General features: G+C 43.0%; 1 protein-coding gene across 15 annotated transcripts in view; it reads left to right on the plus strand.

Annotated features, from left to right (window-relative positions):
* PAPPA (pappalysin 1) overlaps positions 1 to 22846 on the plus strand; it is a 361421-nt gene that overhangs the window by 95599 nt on the left and 242976 nt on the right. For 9 of the 15 annotated variants that reach the window (XM_083807365.1, XM_083807366.1, XM_083807377.1 and 6 more), the window contains 2 exons: positions 13567 to 13649; positions 14815 to 15015. The exons of 3 other annotated variants lie outside the window; for them this stretch is intronic. The gene's annotated coding sequence lies outside the window, so the exon portion shown is untranslated. The remainder of the gene's footprint in view (positions 1 to 13566; positions 13650 to 14814; positions 15016 to 22846) is intronic. 3 more of the 15 variants (XM_083807364.1, XM_083807362.1, XM_083807376.1) reach the window with 2 other exon arrangements.

A 22846-nucleotide genomic window follows, 5' to 3' on the forward strand; every position in this document is an offset into this window, starting at 1 on the left:
CACATGATATTAGCTCTGTGCTTGTCTGTACTCTTAAAACATGCGTCATTGTACACCGTAATTATAAGGAGAGCTAACTGGCAAGAAGGATGATTGCGTCATTAAGGGACTGAAATAAGAATAACTAATTCTGCTGTTAACTCCTGATGTAACCTGGCCATGACACCGAAGATCAGTTTTCTCATCTAAAAGGAAGCAATTCTCCTAGCTTACCCATTGTATTTTCCTGCATTGAATAACATCTCTGAGTCTACGTAACAGTTTGAAGGTACGTGGAGAAGTCGTGTCTACAGCATGAGAGATGAGGATCTAATCCGGACTGGGATTTGAACTAAAACTATAGGTGTCCCACAATAAGAATGTTAATGGCAATAATATTTATAGTAAAAACATTTGCAAGAAGTTAGGAAAATGGATCATAAGGAATAGCTACAAGCAAAGTCTGCAGTATACAATAGAACCTGGTTAATTCTTTCTATGTCAATTTGCAAGCCTGACATCTCTCACCAAATATTCTGGCAAGCTCACAGCATTTTCAAGAAAAGATTTAACAGCCAAGTTACAGTTGCTTTTAGTTTAGTCTCATGTTGCTTTTAGTTTATTATTATTGCAAAATGCACTACCAAACACTTACTAGTCCATCATGAAATAAAATGCTGTAGAATTACAAATGAATGCTGCTTGCAAGATGAATGAGTCTGTGATTTAGAGTCTTTGGTATCAATATCATTGATGTTTTCATGGTAAAGATGAATAGCATCAAAAGGTTGTTGCGGTTATTTATTTATTTATTTATTTTGAAGTTTTGGCACAATTTAAAAAAGATAAACTTTGGTGAGATTCTTTTTAATCTCTTTCCCAAAACTGTTCAGCCAGCAGTGAAATAGTGTGGTGTTTGCTCCTCCTCCCCTTTTTGGTTTGCTTATTTTCCTTCTTCAAGTCCAGACATTTTCTTTATGAAGTCAAGCCTTTTCTACCTGTGTTTCCCCCTCCCACACCACTGCTCTCGCATGCAAAATTCGGTCCCCTGAGGCTCTTGCCCATCAGTGCTGTGGCAAGAAGCTCGCCGTCCCATGGAAGTTGTTTTCATGTGAAGTGTTCCTTGTGCCAGATTATAAGCACATGCAAGCCTATCACAGCTGAAGAACAGTGTCATCAGTGTCAAATTCACAGAACAAAGCAAAAGTATTTTATTAAATATCTCAGACAATGCCTTCATTAAAATGGGTCATTCCCCTGCCTAGTCAGCGTGCTGCTCCTAGGAATGGCCAGTCCTAGGTGCAAGAACTGCTGCGGTGGGCAGTAATGGATTAAGTATGTCCACTGTGAAGGATTCCTCCTTAATTGCATTAGTTTGAGCTTTATTTTATGCCCTGATGTGTGGCATTGAGCCAAAGAGACCACAATACACCTTCCCTTCCAAGGTCCGAGCACCGAAAAGTATCCCTTTACAAGAAGGGTGCTTAAGTGCTTTTCTGAATCAAAGCCTGAGTCAGTGCTTTAATGTACTCTGTTCATGCTTGGAAATGGCTTATATTCCTCTGAGCAAATTTCGTTTAAAGAAGCTAAGCCTACTACAGTGTCTGAAGAATTCAGTGTCACACTGAAAACTTATCCCCCAGCTCTGTGTCCAAAGAGATCCTGCCTAATGGATGCTACCTATTACTTACTGCCATACAGCATTCCTCTTGCACGCACTGAAACAGTCTGTTCTCTCTCCAGGCAGTGTGTCAAATTCTTGTCTGGTTGTCTATGGTGTTTTCCATTTAAATTCAAAGTTCTAGAGAAGGTCACTTCAGTGCAGCATCAATAGCACCTCCATACCCATGATCTCATACATATATTTGAGGCTGGCTCTAAGGCAAGGCTATGGTAGGACTCAGAGTGCCCACTGGAAAGTTCAGGCAGCCATCTCATGTAGGAGAGTGATTTAGGGATATGTTCTCTTCGCCACTGCTGCTTTCAGCACAGTGGACCACATTGTCCTTTCAGAAAGTCTGAAGCAGGTGCCTGACCTGCCTGGAAATGCTTTATCGTGCTTCATTTTAAGCCTTACTGCTGACTGCCACTTCCTTGTTGCAGTGCTTGAAGAAGATTCATCCCTTAGTCCTGCTGGGCTATTTTAAGGCTGTGCTTCTAAGTATCTGCTTGAGCCCATATGCTTCAATTAGCTTTTGTCTGGCCTGAGCTGGTTTTGTTATCACCCTCTTTTTGCTGATAAAGCAGGAGCATTTTTAGAGGGGATGCTTTTTTTTTTTCTTCTTCTTCTCCTCCTCCCTGCAGGAGTGCTAGGATGGATGGGAATGAACTTGTCTGGTGCTTAGAATAAAAGAAATTGTCAGGATACCTGGCACCCTGTTGGTCCTGACAAATCGCTTAGGGGCCTTGTGTCTCAGGTTGCTCGATCTGCAAAGCAAGGCTAATATTTATTTCCATTATATATATTAATAGCACTTAGTAACTTTGAACAAGGTCAGGACTTCACTGCATTACATACTGTGCTAAGACACGCATACATTAGTTCCTGTCTCATGCCTCCTGTAAAGCAGTGATGTAAGAATGCAGTGCCTGTGAGATGCAAGCAGCGATCCATAATGCATGAAGTGCTCTGAGGCTCTGTTCTGTCACTTCGGCTCATCTGATGGAGCGCATTATGGACGGCAGATAACTTGAGCTGGCCTTTCATAACTTCATTATCCTATTTCAGTGTTAATACCTACGATAACGATCCATGACTAAAGGGAGACTAAATGTCTGAAAAACCTCTGCAAAGTTTTGGCTCTGCTGCTGCTGATCTAAAACAGAGTAAAGCAGCAATGCCAAAGCGTGTGTACCTCCACCAAAGTTGACCCAAATTTGCTCAAATTTAAGCTTCTCATTTTCATCCCTGCCTTAGGTACTGGACTCACTCTCTAGCCGATCCCACGCTTCTTGAAGTTTAGGCCAGTGACTCTACATCTTAATAGATTAATACACAATAACTCTGTGAACCTATGCTATGAATTAATAAACAGGCTCTCTCCAACCACGGTTAATGCATTGCAGATTTAGGGCTGCCTGACAAGCACTGTTCTGCCATTGCCACCATGACTTTGCTCTCTACTTTAAACTTGGAAGCTGTGGTTAAATTAAAGAATAGTTTGGAACCTCCGGTAGTTAAATCACTGCAAGCTCCTATTGTGGATGTGCAGTCATACCAGAGCTGCTGATGTCTATAAAACTGCTTTACAGGACGAAGTTATTCTGGTGTAAGTGTGACGGGCAGTGTGTTAATCCTTCTGCAGACAGGATGGGGACCATGGTATGCAGGAGGGACTGGTTGGGGTAGCAGTGCTGAGGTTATGGAGATGGGAGTTCGGTGGTCATGGAGAATTCACTCCAGGTCTGCAATGGGAGGTGATTTTTTCAGCTCTAACTTTAATGGACACTAATGGTATATGGTCTACCTGCTAGCATCACTAAGCCCTTCTGGTTCTGGCTTTGAAGTTGGAAGAAATGGTTGAAGTTCAGAAGGGAGCACGTTTGAGCAGGAGCACAAAGGTTGTGCTGTCAATCACGTAACTTTGTTGGTGGCAGACTGCATCTTGTCCGGGGATGGATTAAAGTACAGAGGCTGCTTGTATCTGAAATATTAAAGCAGGAGTTGCTAGCACTCAAGAGTGAATTCTCTTTAATGAAAACTGTAGTAAATTATCACCCTCTTAAAGCATGGAGATGGACCTGCAAAACCAGCACAGCAGTACAACTAAAGCTTTGTGTTAGTAGGACTGCAGCAAGGCCAGTGATGCACCGATACACAGATGGCAACAGAATGTCATAGACTGAACTGAAATGGTTGTAACGGAGCAAAATCTGGGTGTACCTGCTCTGAAAGCAGAATGAGCGTGAGATGAGCAACGCTCATCTGTATGGAGAGCTGCAGCCTAATCTGTATGAAAAGATTTATAAACTAACTTAAGAAATGGAAGGCCTAACTGTGAGATGGTGAAGGTTTACTAAATGCAGAATTAGTGAAAAATATGTAAAATCAATGCTGATTAAAATTTCCTTTTAGCTTTCCATTTATGTATTTATATTTACAACATAACCCTGCTATACAAAGTTTGAAAGCGAGGTACAAATGTAATGAAAGCAATGGAACAGTTTGAGAGGTGCTGGCTTTTCCTGCCTTGCAGTCATGCAGGGCAGTACTTGGGGGAAAAAAGGAAAATGATCCAGAGCCTTCATTCCAAGAAAGAGTCTAGACATTAAGCCACTGCGTAAAAAGCTATAGGAAATTCAAGGATTTCCTTACAAGTACTTGCATCTTTCTTTCCTGGCTTATTCTAGAAATTGCAAAGAAGTCCATTGACTTCTCTGAGATTTGCAGTACCAAATAAATTAGACTGAAAGGCTCCATGGGAAGTGGGCCAAAGGAAAGGACACTTCTTAGATATATTTTGCATTTCACTATTCTCCCTTATACGTTTCTCTCCATGGCAATTCTTTCTCTGTCCTTAACGAAATATGCTTTGAAGTAAGTTAAATGGTCAAAAAATGCATTAAATTGTTAAAAAAATATATGTTAAATTGCCAAAAATTAGTTAAGCTATATTTTCATTCTCCATTCTGTATGAAATAATAGAGCAGAAGTTGTAAGTATGAGAGTCATTATTTCTCCTGGTGTTGATGCATACGGCTCAAAAGTCAACTCAAATTGTTCTGCCCATCTCTATAAGTGATGAAGTGACAACAATGCCAAGCAACAAAGAAAGAAAACAGAAGGTCCTATAGAACAGTTTGAATATTGGGTGCTTTTTAGAGCTGGTGATGTTTGGCTAAAGCAAATCATGGAAATAAGACAAATCTGTACAGCCGGTACCTACTGATGGTCCTTTGGAGCAGAACAAGGCTATTTGGAAGTGAGGTGTCCGTGGCAGATGTCAAGCAGGGCCTGTCCGTGCCTGTTAGAAATGTCACTGGAAAGATAAGTTTTTCTGCTATTTCAAGATTTAGGGGTGACAAGTATGGCTTTCTTCGGATTGTTCATGTTGGCCAACTCCCAGTTGCTTTTTGAAGGTATTTATTTTTGTAACTGTTGCATTTATCACAGTGGATTAGCCAAGTCTGTTGACTTCAGTGCTTTGGCACAGGCTGTCAGAAATTATTTTAGCAATGCTGTGCACTGGACAAAGTGCATTTACTTTTCAACCTCTGCTCTCACTTCCAAGCAATCAGCTACTGAGGGTTTCATTTACAGTCAAACGCTCAGTGGAGTTCCTATCTGCAGCTTTTTGTTGTACATTGGATTTTTGTTTGTTGAAATCAAAGAGAAAGAGGAAGGACCATATCCACCTAATGGCTTATGGCTACCAGTAAATTGTGGCTATTCCACAAGGAGGTATAAAGCACAGTAGGATGTTTTCAGAGATGTAATAAATCTGGTGGGATTGTCTCGAGGAGTGCCAACACCATTTGAGAAAGAGGAGCTTGTGGCGTTTCCTCTGCTCCGTATCAGGCTCAATCTCCACGAAGGCTTGAATACATGGGTCATATTCTCTGCTCGGCAAGTCTGTCATTTTTGAGCACCAAAGGTCTGGGCCCATCATCTGCACATCATTTAGGGTAATGCCATGCTTTATTTTCACTGTCAGTGTTTTGGGGCAGATGAAGAAAAAAAGCAACACCCTCTCTTTTGGTCAAAGTGATTGAGCTTGGATCGTACCTTCAGGGCTGCACAGAACTTTTAATGGAAAATATTCACCCTAATGAGTGTTGTTTGAGGTAAGGAAAAATTTAATCTGAAGTAAAAGCTCATCATAAAAGAGTTATATTGAAAATTATTGAGTATCCCCCATGTGCCATTATCTTCAGCAAAACGTTCACTAATTTTCTCTCACATGACTCGGACTAACCTTTAAGTTCATGTGCACCTTTAAAGTAAATACAGCCACTCACTTCAGAAGGGCTTCTTGCTCCTGCGAATTAGTTTGTTCATTCTCTTAGTAATTCCACTTGCCTCCCCTGCAGATGAATGTCACTGCAACCTCTGTGCTTCCATGCTAGAACCTGATCTCGTCATTCACTTCAAAGATGCAATTCACTGCCAAATACCTCACCTTCATCCATCTCAATCTAAACTCTGCAAAATGACCTCTCAAAAAGTACTCTACAGAGGCACTCTCTAATCAACATCCGTTTAGAGCTTTCCCTGTTAACTTCACATAGGCAGATTGTTTTCCATAATTAGACACAGATAGGCTTTGATATAACTAGCTGACATATAGAATACATATTCATTTCTCCCCCTGACTTCTTGAAGGACCTGAGTAATGCAAAAGAAACACCCAGTGCATTTAACACTAGTCTCGAGAGCTTCAGACTTGTCTGAGAGAGTCACTGAAGCACTCCAGGTAGAACTCTCATCTCTTGTTAAAATGAGGAGCTTAGGACTGTGTGATGTTCTTAATGAGCTAAGAGGCTGTATTTAGGTAAGAAGTAGAGAGGGACTTGCAACTCGTATCTCCCTATTTTCCTTTGCTAGATCGACTATAAGGGGTAGAAATGATCTTTTGGGATGAGAAAATGAAGACATTAATAGAGCTATCATTGCAAAGAATCGATGGTTTTGTAATTACAGCCCTGAGCTGCTACTTGGGGCTCATGGGTGATCATTGCTGTGGACTTTGCTTGATCTGTCTTGTCTTAGGCCATTTGGAGATACTCTACTGCAGATAAACACTTAAACATATGCTTAAAGTTATTCATATGTAAAACACCCCTTAAGCTCTTTCTACTAAATATGACCTTGATCTCTTGGTGCTGCAATTCCCCAGTGAAAAATAGAAATACGATAACAGCTTTATCAGTCTGAAAACTCCCAGCAGTCCCACGCTACTATTTCTCATGTAACATAACAAAACATATCTATAAGCGTGATAGTATTTGCTGGCTTGATTCTGCCCTTTCCCTTCAGTGAAATTAAATAACAGCTGACTCCAGAGGCAGGCTGATTGATTTCAGTGAAACTAATGCTACTACTCAACAAGAGTAAAGGCAAAAGTAGCGGATGCAGACACCGAACAGGTTCTGTTATTCCCCAGTTACTGCCACAGAGCTCTGGTTATTTTGAGAAAGCCTGTTCATATTTTCTCTTTTATTGTCTCCCCCTGATCTCTTCTTTTTGCCATTTCTTAGCCTTATAGAATAGTCTAAAAACTTACCAATTGACTGTCAGTTTTAAAATCTGTTTCTGAAATCTTCAGGTTCCTCAAGTGAGCATTCAGAACCGCTGTATCTCCAAACCATCTGCTATTATAGGAAAAAGAAAACGCTTTAAAAGTTGACAGCTGACTTTCAGAAGTCTTTAGTAATTGCAGCCCCGGTTGAAATTACTGAGAACTAATAGTCTGAAATGTTTTGGAAAGTCAAGACTTGGAAGGGTTCATTTGCATTCTGCTGCCTCCAGCCCCATAATTTTCTTCTGTTTTTCAGTGTGTTGTTGTTGAAGGTATCAAGTTAGGAGGTGATTAAAACTCAGTAGTTCGTTTCGTCTTTAGTATATTGTTTTCAACATTTCCAACAGAAGTAAATGCTTAAATCCCATTAAATTGGAGTCTAAATGCCTTAGGTTTCTTTACAAATCCTTCTGGTAGGCATCAGATATCAAACAGACAAAACAAAAAAATTAGGCTGAAGCCAGGGTATTTTTCTGTCCCTATGGGGAAAAGGGCATCCATTATGCAACGAATCTTCTTTTGTAATGGTTTGGTGGCTTTGACAAAATCCATTTTACTTCATTGTCCTTTTACTTTACATAATGTCCATAAAATGGGAAAACAGAAGATGTTATTGCTGATCAGAACAATTAGTATAAAGCTCTTGAGTAGAATAATGTTGCAAAAAAAAAAAGCAACCTTTCAGGCCAGACCAACATTTTCAGGAAGTGTATTCTGAATGAAGGGGTATGATTTGTCTTGCAGTACCCAAAAGTAGTACCCAAAGCAGTTTTTATCTGTTGTCTTCTGATCAGAAATGTAAAAGAAAGGAGTTGATTTATTTCCCCTCATGTTGCAATACCCAGTACATTGCACGATACTAGAATCAATGTTGCCAGACAGGTAAAGCTTAATTCCACCGTGATCCCAGGGGATGTTGGAAATTCTAATAAAATGAGATTTTATGAAATTGAAACAATTAAGTAAGCTTTTTTTAATGTTAGACTGGGGAAGACCTGAAACAGGATCCGTTTGGGAGACCCTACTCTCATATGAACGCCTCTGGATTTCAGAGAGGAGTTGCAGCCAGGTGTAGGGGTGTACTCACATGTATGAAGTTGTAAAGGAGGCTTAAAGGTCTTTTGTAGCAGAGAGAAAACCAATAACCTATAGCTCATATAATCTGGCTTTACCTCGCGATGCCCCAGTCTTCTCTAGGTGAACCCCCACGGTGCGGAGGATACCTCTGAGGAGGGCAGCCATGCCGACTCCCCAGTTCCCACTGATCTTTACTGGGAGTCCGACTCTCATTTTTCTCTGCTTTTTGCCCCCTGGTTTCCAGCGAACGTAACCACCCTGCTTTTGTCGAACTGTGCTGGGCTCCTGTGGGGTCTTCTCCTGCTAGGTGGAGGCCGTGGGGACAGGAGGGAGCGAGGAGCTTTGGCTCACTCAGTGCAGAAAACTCCAGGAGTGTCCACGGGAGATGCTGAAAGTGTTAGGGGAGGCCTCATAATTGGAAGACAGCTTTGTAGATGGTTATTTCATTAGAGAGTACTCTTTAATTAAAACGGGGACTCCAGAGAGCACTTTCTCATCTCTTTCTTCCCATCCCTCCCCTCACGTGTGTGTCTAAACACATTAACCACACCACTCGCCTGTTCTTTGCGCGGGCTGAGTGTGGGGCTGGTTCCTCGCTCAGCCTTGGCCAAGGGGCCGGTGTGTGGGCAAGCTGAGGCCGAGGTGGGGGCTCGGGCCCTGTAGCAAGCAGGTCACCATCCCCTAAGAGTCCCTCCCATTTTTAATCCTTCCTTTCCTCTGATTCATCACGCCGATTTCAAGCCAGGGGCCAGGCTCGGAAGGCAGAAATGTGTTTGGCTTTAACCTCGGCGAGTTGGGGCCTGCTCGGACATGTCCACAGGCACGAGAAGCAGGAGTTTCCCCAGCGAGCCAGGGCTTTCCTGGCCTGCTCCCTGCCTGAAGCTGCTTGACATAAGCTCATTCTTCAGAAACCTCAGTATTTACACAAGCTCTGTGGCTGCGATTTACCCTGTGTCCAGCTGCTGATACTTATCTCCACTTTTCTGAAGTAAACAATTAAAATCAAAAGCTTCAGAAGAACGCTTCTGCTGTTGTCATGCAACTCATATGGCTCCCCCCAGCTTGTTCCGCATCAGCCTGCCTGCAGCCACGGCATTTCCCAGAGCCGTGTCCAGGAGCTCAGCGTGGGACATGGCTTGGTAAGGGCTGTGAACAGACCCTCACCTCCCGCAGACCCCTGGCACACCGGTGTTTGGATACAGATCTGGAGTCCTGTTCCTTAGCATCACACTTTCTGATCAGAGGGAGATGCTGCAGTCAGCTCGAGTGTCCGATTGTTTTATAGGAAGAGTGAAGAAGATCAGAAGATAAAGAAAGACCTGAACAGTACCAAGTGCAGCTCTTCAACGATTTGTACAAATGGGCTTTTGTCCAGAACACCCTTAAATAATAATGCTAATCTTCCACATAGAAAAGAAATCCTATTTCCAAGTAATACACTGGGAAAAAAAAAACACAATATTTTAATTCAATTAAATCACAATGAAAAGCAGAAGACTTAAATAGATTGTCTGTCTAGTATAGCTGCTAATCTGTCTCATGTTCGGTGATCTGGTTCACCCTGCATAATCATAATCTATTCTGCATATGTTGTTCCAGCCTGACTGCATCCCAAAATATTTTGCAGAGTTAATCAAATGCAGCCTGAAATTCAAAGAACAGGCGAACAGTTAAGATGTATATGCGAGAGATAAATGTATTGCTTTCAGGTACAACTTGGAAATAGATAAAAAGCCTCAACTCTTTCAGGGCACTTTCTCAAAGCTCCTGAAAGCGTATGCAGTAGGTCCTGTGAGTGCGCAGAGGATCGCAGCGATTCCAGGTGTGCTGCAGCTTGGTTTCTGTGTCTACGAGTTAATAAAGAGGAGACAGAGGATGTTCAATCATCCCACTACGGGCAAGCAAAGTTCAGTAGTCAGATTTCTTTCCTGCTTATAAGATGTCTGAAGGAATTAGCAAAACTGCCTTTGAAATCAGTAATGTCTCCACTGCCTTCACTCGAGCAACATTCATTTGCACCAGTTAAGAGTTTAGGCTGAGACCGCCAGAGAGCTAGGCACCTAGATGCCTTTTGAAACTCTGGGATTTTTTCCCAGATGCTTTTCAGAGCTTTTGCGATTGCCTGACTCTTTCCATTTCTCAAATTCCACTTTTTTTTTTTTTTCTTGGCCTCTTCTGACCCAGCCTTACCCTTCTTTCCTTTCTTGATGCTTCCAACCTTCTTCTGAACCATTTACCCTTTTCTCTGATCAAAGTCTATTTTGGTCTGAGTTTGGGAAGAAATTCTCTTTAGTCAGTGTTTTATCAGAAACACTTGTCCCTGTGCTACCAGTCCACTACAGCATTATCATTCTTAGCTGCTTTATTAGAAGTTGTGCATAAGCCTGTTTTTAAGTAGGAAATCAGGCAGAAGCAAGCCTCCTGTTTCCATCCAGCCACAGCTTTCAGAAGTCCTCAGCTTAAATTTCAGCCATTTCTAATTAAGAGCTCATCAAACTCCATAAAACCCGCAGGGTTTCCAAGGATCTCTTGTTAATGGCCACACTTAGAAAAAAAAAAGTAAAAAAAAAAGTACTTAACTTTGAGTTATTTTGCTTTCAAAGTGCATTGTGTGCTTTTGTCATCATCTTTCTTTTCTTTCTTTGATATCTGTGGAGAAAATGTCTTTGGAGATGATTTGGTCAGATGAGAAATTATCTATTGAACATATTAGCATTTAAATTTGCTTTTCAAAATGCTTTTGGTCATCAGCTCATACACAAATGCACAAGCATGCACACATGGTCGTGAGTAGGCCAGTTGCATGATAAACTTTCCTAAAGGAAAGCAGAAGCTTTTGCACATTTTTTTTAATATTATTTAGACGTTGTTAATATCCAAGAAAATGTTGTCTTTTTTAAATGGTCTCTGAGCTATTTTTGAAGCCAAAAATTATGCATCGACTCGTGCTCATGGTATCTGAGTTTCTAGATAATACAGACCCTGCTTTTGCATTACTTTACTCCCCATAAATCAGTCCCTGAATCAACCCCCCTTAAAAACATAAGTGCAAACATAAAAACTGCAAATGATAGGATAGTTAGTCTGTTACTTAAAAAGGAAGGAGAGGAAATAACAAATGATACAGAGAATGAAGTATTCAATGCCTTTTTTGGTTGCTTCTCCAAAAAAAAGGTTGATTGTGATTGTATAATAATGCAGTAAGTTTTAACAAGGGGATCATCTAAAATAGCAGAAGACTGTGCTGGCTAAAATGTAGATAATTTAGATATTCAGCAATTCAGCAGGGCCTGATGAAATCTACCCTGGAGTACTTTGGGATCTAGCTGAAACAATCCCAGAGCGATTAGAGATTATCTTTCAGAGTTCGCAGATGACCAAGGTAGAGTCAGAGGCCCGGGGAAGGGTAAACATAGAGCCTATTTTTACATAGGGGGAAATGAGAACCAGGGGGATTATGGAACAGTAAAACCCACTTCAGTACCCCAAAAGTTTCTAGAATTAGCTGTTACAAGCACTCAGAGAATAAGAAGTTAATAAGAAACAGCAAATATGGATTTGTCAAGAGCAAATCATGTCAAACCAGTACAATTTCTTTGCAGGACAGATGAACTAGTAAATAAAAACCAAGAAGTAGATATGATGTGTGTTGATTTTTAGTACAGCTTTGCATGCTGTCATTTGTGGTGTACTCGTAGTTGAAGAAGTAGAAAAACGTCCTCTATTTCGAATTCTTACAACGTGGGTGTATGACTAACCTGTAAATTAAGGCTCAAAAAGTAAATAGGGACAGTTTCCTGTCAAGGTGGGAGGGGATGTCAAATGGGGTCCCTCTAGGGTCTGCCCAGGGCTGGGTAGTGCTCAGTACTTCACTGACTGTCTTGGATGATAATAGAGAAAGCACGCTGATACAATTTGCAGAGGTCATGTTAGGTAGAACTGCAGCATTTTGGAAAGGAGAAACAGAACTCAAATGATTTTAGTACCTGGTAATTTGAAATTAGCAGCCTGAAATGCCAGGAAAAAAAAAAAAACAAGAAGGAAAAATCTTAATGGTTGATGAAATCAATCAAGTGCAGAACAGAATGTGAAACAGAAAATACTTCGCAAGGGAAACAGTATTTACAAATTAAGACAATTAAGGATGCAGGGCACTGGAAGATCATAAACTGAATATGGTATAATGTGATAAAACTGCTTCAGAAAAGACAACTCATGCTATGGAGAGCTTTAGTGAGACTTGTGGGTAAAAGACGAGGGGTAAACTTTGCTTTTCAGGCAACCTTCGTACAGCCTTGGCTGTGTTCCGCTTTGGTTGTGCAGTTTAAGAAAAATCTTGACAAATTGGAGAGAGACTAAAGGAGAGCCATAGGAATGATAAGAGGTTTGGAAAACGCAACCTATGAGGAAAGATTGAAAGAATTGGATTTGTTTAGTCTAGAGGAGGGAAGACTGATGGGATGTGATAACATTCCTCCAATATGTAAAACATTGCTAGAAAGAGAATGGTGATGAATTGTTCTTCATAGCAGCAATGAGTAGGAGAAAAATAATTGGTGTGAGTTGAGATATTAAGAAAAGCTTTCTAGCTTCAAGTTCAGGGCTAAAATAAGCTGTGTGAGAATGTTACTGGGTCTGCTTCTTTGGAGGTCTCAAAAAAAAAAAGTTGGTCATCTGTGAGGAATGGTCTAGGAGTACTTTATATTGCCCTCTGTGAGGGAAAAAGCTAGATTGCGGCTTTAGGTGTCTTCTGGCCCTTACTGCTTAGTTTGTAATGGTAAATGCATTTCAAGATTAGACTGAGTGAAATGTTAGGAACTGGCAGGTGGATGGAGTGTTGATAGTTTACCTACTCTGTTTTTTTTTTTTTCAGAGGTATTAGGCTTTAGAAGCATCAAAGTTCTTATAATCATGAAAGATTTTATTCATTCAACACTCGTGCATGGTTTACAGTAGGTGAGGAACAAAGTAGATGAAGTTTCATCAAGGCTATTCTAGTTCATGTATTATTATATAAACTGAAATCTCCAGGCCAAGTGTCCTTTAACTGAAATATCCTTCATGTTCTGGGAGAGGCATTGTGTCTGTCTCATCTGTGGTTATTTGGACAGCAGACAATGGGGAGTAATTGTTCCGTATGATCTTAGTCTTCCTCAGCAGTTCCTTGGTGGTGCTCATACAGTTCTCTGCCTTTGTTTGGCTTTTCTTCCTTATTGTGCCATGATTGGTGATTAATGCATTTTTTTTTAAACTGATGGTTTGTTATTTACAGCTGACTGTGAGAGAACTGTGACCAGGTGGAAGTGATGCCTTGATGCAGATGCACCCTTCCATTCCCAAGATCCCTGCTAACAGGTGAATGTTGCTTCCTGGAAACTGAGTCCTCCGTTTTTAAATCACAGGTCACTTTTTGATACATAGGTCCATAGAGGTTGGGATTGTCAAAGTGTCTAAGAGCCCCAGAGACTTACAGCTTCCTGAGACTGATGAACATCTCATTGACAAAACTAGGGATGATTTAGGATGTACTTCGATTTTCCTCTTTCTTTCTAGCTTGCAACTGCAGGGTCATAAATGGTATCATATGCTGTTTGTTTTTCATGCATGACTAGAGAAATGTAAAAGGGATGTGAAGGTAACGTAATTGCAGTAGTAGCACACGGGTTTTGCGTAAATGGAAGTGGCCTCCAGAAAGGCCAAATATCTATAGCGGGCCGCATTTGATATTTCGTGGCGCTTGCAAAAAGAAACCACAAAAAAAAGCCCCAAACACTGCTGTTCTTTCACCCCGAAGTGCCTTTTGAGTGTTTCCTCAGGACTAGTCCATGCTGACTTCATGGGAAGCCTTCTCCAGATGAGGGCCAGCTGGCACAGTGCAGGGCTGGCACTGTGTTATCCCGCTCAGGATTGCCTCTCCCTGGGGATGCCACAGTCCCTGTGAAGCCCAGCTAGCTCAGTACAGCAAAATGAGCTACAGTACGGCTGCGGGTACAACCCAATGCCCACAGTCATTTTGGAACAGCGGCACAAGGTGTGCAGGATACCTGGGTACTGGAAGTTCAGTGGTTTTGCTGGCAATTGCCCTAGCGAGAAGCAGAGCAGTGGAGGCTGGCAGCCGTCTGCACTCCCAGCACCCCGTCCTCCCTCCTGAGGTGCTGCTCTGTGCGTCTGGGCAGTGGGAGGCCATCGTCCAAATGTCAAGAGCTGGTCCTCGCCTCAGGAAAGGCACCACCAATCTGCACTTTTAGCGTTGGGGTTGCCGTTTTTCGTGCCACGGGGGCTGAGATGCCGTTAGGTAGCCTGAACATAGGTGTGAGGGCGGCTGCGCAGCGTTGCTGGCTGCCCCTGCGCCTGACCCTCGCTGGGGCTGGCCCAGCACAAGCCAGACAAGACGATTTCCAGCTGCACCGACCAGTTCCCAAATTCCAGTCTTAAACCTGGGACCAAACAAAGCGATATCCAGAAGGTTTCTTGTTTGGGGTGTGTGTGTGTGTGTTAAGTGTGTTGTTTTGCTGCACAGCTGCACCATCCCAGAATAAACTGCCCTAACTGGAGACAGAGCCTGCGTGGACCAAGGAGACCTCTGCCTCTGGATCGGCGCTTCCACACAGTGAGCCTCTGTGCAGTCCCACCTTCACACTTTGCCTGGGGAACAGGAAAGGTTAAAAGCCAAAGCTATGTGTTATGTTCCCGCAGTGAATGGCCTTCTTTTCCGATAAAGGTAACAGGCGAGATGTTCCCCCTCCCCACGCACACCTTTTTTTTTTTTTTTTTCTTTCCCCCTCGCTGATCCCTTCTTCTCACCCCTCCACCGCACACACCATTTCTTCTGCACTCCACGTTATAAGTGGGGGAGATTTCTTGAACCAGGGGCCTCCTGCTTAATGCACTAAGGATTCAGTCAGGCCAAGAATGCCTGTAGCATATGGGGAAGGAAAGGGCCAGCAGTGAGCAAGCTTGGACAGATGTGCTAGAGAGGGAGCGTGGTGCTAGTGGGGGTGGAGAGCGCTCCCCCCAAGCTCTCCCCCCAGCCGTGTCGGAGGGAGGCCAATCAGGAAAAGCGGACCCTTTTTAGGACCCCAACAGTTAGGGAGAGCCCCTGAGGCATTTTTGGCCAGGAGGTTGCGCGCACACACACGCGCACACACACGGAACAGTTCAGCAGCAGTCCAATCCCAAGTGACATGGAGCTTTTTCTTAATTCAGAGCATATTTCAGGCTTCGGTTTAAGGGGAAAAAAAAAAAAAACACAACACACACACACAAGAAAAAACACCAACAAACCAACCAACCCATAAACCATAAAGAATCTATTGAAACAATTGTAAGGGGAAAAAATAGAATGTGGCTGCAGCCGAAGCTGTTAGTGAGATGTAGGGGGGAGATGAAAAATAAAAAAAACAATTACCATTTTTCCCCTCAGGCCTCAGATCAGCCTGGCACAACACAGACCTGCATGCTTTCCTGCCCAAACAGGACCTTTCCAAAAACCAGAGGTGTCTCCCCAAAAAACATTGCTGTCTTTGGGTGAGCTTCTGGTTGAACGGGGCTGTGCGATAGGTACGGCTCTGCTCATTCACACTTTTGCAGGGCAGCATCTCTCCTGTTTCTCAGTGTTTTTCAAGTAGAAGCTTGACACCGGATGATTGGTAGTCTGTCATCTTGCCTGTTCTTTCTGAGCACCTTCATTTGGGGATCTCAATGCAGATTCGAAGCAAGAGGCTCACAAGCTTTCCGGTGAGGTGAGGCCGTCTGATGAGACGCCCCTTGCTAAATGAAGAACCAGACCCTTCAGAGTGTTCAAGTGATGTTTAAAGGGTGCCTGGCAGGACTGGGAATGGCATCTAACTAACTAACCCTCCTATGTAAAATCTCTCTGTTGTGTGATCTTTCCTTAGTATATTTCTTTTGTTCCACATACTGTTAGCAGTTAAGAATTGCGTGTCTGGGCATTGGCACCCTATACAAAGCGCAATTGAGTTGGTCCCTGCCCCAAATCCCTTCCAGTCTTCGCTCTCAGGGACAATTTTCCTCTAAAGGTAATTTAGATCCACAAAACTCTTAGCACAGCTTGTTCATTACTGCCAAGGACCTGCAGTGCAGGATGCGTCTCCTCAGTTAACATCTGGTTTTTGACCAAATCGCCTCGGTTTCTGCATAGGCCCACAGCTGATATAAAATGCTGAGAAATTATGACTATTTTTGTTGTTTGGGTGTTTTGATTGTTGTTGTGGCTTTTTTTTTTTTTAAACCTGCAGTTCATTTTGACATAATGACCTGGATTCTACTTAGAATCGTACCCAGGCAGTTCCGAAGTTACAAAAATTACTCCCAACTTACCCCAAGTGCAGGGAGGTGAAAAAAGAGGGGGGGTGTCACAAGAGGGGATCTTTGGCGTCAGACCAACAAGAGCAGTTGGATTCCCGGGGAAGAAATGCACGTGCACGTTAGGAGGCGACATCTGCTCCTAGGGCCACGTCTTCACGTGCTGGCTGTGAGCCTGCTGCCACAGAAGAGAAGTGCGGCTTCCACAGGCGGCATCATCTACCTGCGTGCTATGGGGTTTGGGGTGAGGTGTCCGTGTGGGAGGTTTAGGCATGCTGACCCAGATTTTTAGCCATTTTTTTTTCTGTCAATTAGGTCAAGAACAAAGGAAGCAGGCAATGAAGGCTCAATTTCAGAGGGACCTGAGGTGCCTGAGAAATTTGTCACCCTGTTTTTAAATGATACTTAAGCACTTAAAAGTTTAAAGGACCGTGTATTCTTCCACTGCTCTCTGGGCACTAGTTTGAATTCAAATCAATGAAAACTCAGTAGGAGTTAGACGTCTGGAAATAGGTCTCCTATTGAGGACTTGAAATGGAGGGTGGAGCAAAGCTTGCGTGTTTGACAATGAAGCAGTGCTTTGTCACCCAACGTTAATTGTCCCCATAGCCCCTACGGCTGTGTTCCAAGGAATTCCTTGGGTATTTCTGGCTATGTTTTTACTGGTTTGCTGTTCAGACTCTGTATCTAATGCTCACCAGGATTATCCATAGGCAAATAGGAAGACTTTGCAATGAAAGCAGTAGCAGCAGTTTCCTTGGCTTTAGTGGCAGCCTTTTGGGACCTAACACCGATGATTTCATCTAAAATTAGACATTAGGTCTAATGGCTCTGATTTAAGAATCTTGATTCTGTATCACCTAAAGCACTAAGATGCCTTGCAGCCTTGAGGACCAGCTATTGAGATTAAAATAGATAGTGTGGCATTGCTGCCTTCTTCAGGGAATGCAAGACAAGCAACCTCCAAACAAAAAGTCATTTATCGTAGGGCTCTCTAGTGAATTTGGAAAGCCTGAAAGCAACACAGGATGAAACCAAAGTGTAAGGGCACGGGATCTCTTTTCCTTGTCCCTTGTTTGACATTACAGGATTAATTGTTATTTTTCAAATTCTTCACTTCCTCACACGTATGGGCATTTTACACTTTTTTGTGTAAGTCCCTTTAGACCAAATCTGGACTACCGACCCATCCCCGTCAGTTTATCTTTAAGTTTGTGTTGTGTTTACAGTATTCTGCTGAACTCTGACACGTCGTGCTTCAGCCCTACCTTCTGCTCACACAGAAATCCTGGCCACGGTGCAGGCAGGGCCATACACCAAATCCAGTGTGCTGGATAGGAAGGTTGAATGTGTGGAGATAAGATTTCCAGCACCTTCTGGTCCTGTTGCCTTGTGCTGAAGAGATGTTACTGTGCAGTGCGGCCCACAGCATGACCCGACCGTATCAGAGACCAGCGTGTTAGGAAACAGCATTTTTCCTCTCCGTCAGCAGAGAGTTCGTGCTCCAGACCCACGTTTCAGGGTCTGGACCCCAAAACTTTGTCAAGAAGTTTCTCTTTGGATAGGGTGCACTGAGGCCTCGGTGGCAATAAACTCCAAGTACGTCGCTGCCGCAGGCCTCGCCTGGCGGAGACCGTGGCCACAGCGCTCCCTGCAAGAGCATCTGCGTCCCTTGGGCCGGGTGTCTCCGTGGGTAACGCCGTGCTTCCCTGCAAGGTTCCTCTTGGAGTTTTATTTTGATTTGCATCTGTTCCTTGTGTGGCTTAAAGTTTGACTCAGTCTGGACAGGCGCTTGGTGTAAATGTGTTTTTTCCCTGATAGAGGTAAAAGCATGAGGTAAGCGAGGTGTTGCAAAATGTGTTTTTTGCTGGGTGCTCTTAACTTTCATCCACGGTCACAGAGGGGAATGGCAAGTAGTCCAAATAGGACCAAAGGAATTTAGAAAATACAAAAGGAGTTAAAAACCAGTGCTTTAGCGGGTTAAGGGATGAACATGGGATTCTCTGGGTATCCAGATAAATGGATACGCTGGTGAAATCAAAGAACTGCGAGTTCAAGTGAGTGTTTACAGGCTCCCAAATTCAGTTAATTTATGACATGTTTAATATGTTTTTACAAATGTTTGCTGTACTCAAGTAGTGACGATGCTTTATTTGGTCAGTAAAATTCCATCCTGCCTGCAGTACGCAAAGACCTGAGTGTCACAAGGATGTTCTGTGTCTAAGGAAAAATATTCACTCTCATTTTAAACAGATATTCCAAATTCTTCTTCTCTTTTTTAATAGAAACTTAAACCTGTCACTGAAACCACTAACAGGACTTTCCAATTCTCACTAACATGAAGTGATATTTCTGGTTTTTCTGGTTTCCATTCTTTCTCTTTTTGTTTTATTTTTTTTTCACCCTCTTTCTTCAGCATAGCAAGATTGGAAATTAGTGCTGGCTTCAGGCCATGGCTACATCTACGAGGCCATTTAAAGTTATTGCTCTCTGCTCCCTCTGGGCCAGTAGGAAGTTCAGCTGTGATCACAAGGAAAAAAAAAACAAATGCTAGAAATAATAATTAAAAAAAAATCAGAAGAATATGTAGTTGCTTTCATGCACTCGGAGTCATGGGTGAGGAGAATTGTGAAAGCAGCTAGAAATACTGAAATGTGTCTTTTTGTGCTGAGATGCTGGGATTGCTGTGGTGAGATTCAGGGTCACAGACAAGGGAGCTTTATATTGCTTTATACTGAGTTTGGGCTTCTGGCCTCTGACTTCCATGTAGGTGTAAATCAGGAATAGCTCTGCTGAAGCTGGTGGGCTCAGCTGCTGTGCAGTTGGAGCAAGGGAAAGTTCTGAGCATCCGGGCAGGTGGGAAAGAATTTGTAATTTTTCGTTTCTGTTGTAGTTCTTGCACATCACCTTGTGCAAGAGCCTGACCTGAAGTGAGCCTTTTTTAGCAGCTTGGCTTGGACTAGGATTTGGAAGGTGGATGTAACGTTGGTTGGTATGGGCCCGCATTTTAGTGAAAGAATTTGCCTTTTAAAAAAATATCCCTTCATGTAGCTGCAAGACTTCTGGCTGCAAACAGGGAGTTGGAGACAAAGTACTGGCCTGTGCATACTCACACAGATAGCCGTTCTGCATGTACAAATTTGTGGCTTTTCAGAGCATTCGTGTGGACACTTGAAAGTATCTAGCTTAGTCTAGAGGGTATGAAAAAAGCAGATCCTGTCTTATGTGAGTGCATGGGTAGCCCCAAGCCCTTTCTTACCCTCTTTTTTTGCTTGAAGTTGAATGACCCGATGCTGTGAAATCTGTCCCCACAAGCTTTCTTTTCAGTGTTGTACAGCAGTAGCTTCTGGGCAAGATTTAGGTTTGTTCTTGAGATGCAAGTGCAGTTTATGTCTGTACAAACAGAAGTTTTCTAGGAGGGAATGAAGGGAAGCCTTGAACACATTCACATTCAGTGAAAAGGTAGAGGAGTTTTCAGTTTCTCTGTGAAGAGGGGGGGATGTTGTTTAGTCCTTCTCCCAGCACCACGTATACAAACCATGTCCCAGATCCATGAAACAGGTTACGGGGTGGGGAAAAGATGAAACTTTTAAATGAAATGAGTCACCAAAATGCTTCGGGTCCTCCTGATGTTTTCCTACTCACAGCAGCTCTGCATTTTTATTCCTTTGAAAACTCAACTTTCCACTCGACTCTGAGATGATTAAATCCAGACATTGATGGAGCTAAGGTCCTGCTTGCTATTATATGACCACAGTTTAAAAGCTGCTCAGGACAATATGTGATGATTTGGTGGTTATTCATATGAGGTTCTTGTTGGTGGTGCTACATGCTTAAAGCAGATGTTCCTCCTTGTCCTGTCCCCAGCAGCTGACAGTCTGTGTAGGTGAGGCAAAGAAGTCTCACATCACATCCTTGGTTAGCAGACCAAGAAACGTTGTACTTTAAGACAGCTTGTCCTACAGGTAAATTCAGTGGCATATCCATTTCTCAGATTAATTTGAATGGACATAGGCCCATGCTTCCCTGAACAGAGATTTTGCCATACATTTTAAAATTTAGGAGAATTCTTTCAATTCTCACCCTTGGGTTTCCAGTTTCTCCCATGGCAGTCAGCTGGCAGATTCTGCACAAGAAACTCCTTGCTTTCCTGTTTGTTGTGAAGGGTTAAAAAATAAATAGCAGCCTGTGTTCTGGGGTGCCAAACTTTTTTCTTCTGCTCCGTCTCCTTTTGATTTAAAAGCTTTGTTTATCTCTCTGTAAAGTCACTGGCAGGCCATAAAGAGATATATTGCCTTGGTGCAGACAGCACAGACTCCGCTCCTGGGAAAGCAATGGACTGTGAAGTTGAGTGTGTGCGTGTGTGGGCCCGCTCATAATTCAGGAAGGGTTCTCTTTTGGGAAGCTCCCAATGGACGCCGCCTGCAGCCGCTTTCGGCTCCTTGTAGGAGAAGTGTGCACGCATCCAGGAGGGTTGGTCAGGCCCTCGCTGCTTTTGATGTTCCCGTAAAGCCATCACTCCAAGGCTTGGACTTGCAAGGCCATTGAACTCAGTCATAATATGGTGGATAAAGTCCACCTAGCGGTTTTAGGATTTGTATTTTTTTGATCAAGGAATAATGTCATGTCAGAGCCCAGCCTGAGTGGGCACTCCTGGTTTAGCCAGTGTAGAGTGGGGAGATTCAGTATCCATCCTCCTGCTTGGTTTTGCAGACACCACTGGTAGATGAACCTGCGAGCGTGCACATCTTCGCAGGAGCGGTTCTCGCTTGGGTGGCTGCAAGCTGCCGGCCCCCGAGCACACCCTGCTCCCATGGGTGCTCCTGCAAGCACACGGGGAGCAGTGCTCCTGGCTGGGATGAAAGGCAGGGGAGGCGGAATAGGTGAATTTTTTCTGTCTGGCATTTAGACTGCAGAAACTGCTTATTTGGCTGAGCAGAGGAGACTTGGATTTAATCTTCGATGGAATTGACTTGTAATGTCGTATTTGCTTATCACCAGAGGAGGAATCTACCGAAAAAGAAGGCAGAGCACCAAGTGCAGCTGAACCGCTGCCAGAAGAAAGGTTATTGATCCCCTGCAAGAGGAGATAGGAACCTGCCTCTCTCCTCTTTTAATAGCAAGTCGTGCTTTGTGGGAATTCCCTACCTGGAGTCACAGATTACCAAAAACCTGAGCCTAGGCCTTGAGAACTGGGGGTTTGGAAGAAGCAGACCCCACTCTTGGAGAGTTTCCTCCACACGGAGGATTAGCATGAGAACGACAGATCATTTCAATCCCACCGCCTTTCTCAATACATTAAGTGACATGTAGCCAAGAGGAGGCCCCTGAAGATTAATGCTTTCTACAGATTCAGTTTATCTTTGGAAACTCCACCAGCATGTTCAGAACGTGGGCCCTCCGCCTGCCACTTCCCCGTCCCGCAGACCGTACCCAGCCCGTTTTCCTGATGGTGACCCAGAAGGGGCTCCGGCCTCGCTCCCTCTCCTGCAGCTCTGGGTCGCTGTACTTAAAAGGCTGCTAATCACAGCCTCCATCTCAGCTTGTTTGCCTGGGGAGAAATCATTAATACCTTTTTTACAGCGAGGGCAAATCTGAGCATTGCCTGCAAATCTGCAGGAAATTACTTTTCAAGTGACCGATGATATGACCTCTGATTTCCTAATGATCTAGGAAGAGTTCAAGCCCAAGTGCTTGTATATGCAGAATGCCAAATTTATATATACAAAGCATCATAATTACTGTCATGGAGATTTACAGTGCTTTACAAATCATTAATAATCATAATAATAATATTTACCATAACTCTTTCTGGCAGATTAATTGCAGTTCTCTTTGACCATCCTCAAACTACTTTCCTTATAACTTCTTTCCCATTGGCATGAAAATTAAGTACACAAAACATAATATATTGACATATTTATTTGTATGTGTTTATTTGAGACAAACTCAGCTATTTGCTATTGAAGTGAAAGCATAAGCATCAATGAATCAGCACATCTTTTAAGACAGAACTGAATATTGCTACATTTCAATACGACATTAGTGGGCAACGTGCTCTTAAATGGCTTTAACAGGCGAGTGTGATTCTTGCTGCTCAGTTAAGGTACCACATTTGCAGTAACAAGTGTATAGAAGACGCATACTCGTTTGAGTGAGAACCTTTTGTGTCTTTCACACTTGCTTTGGGGTGGAATAGCCACAAATGATAAATGTCAAGTTTAGGT

Source organism: Anser anser, assembly GCF_964211835.1.
Source record: "Anser anser genome assembly, chromosome: 21".
Classification (NCBI taxonomy): Eukaryota; Metazoa; Chordata; class Aves; order Anseriformes; family Anatidae; genus Anser; species Anser anser.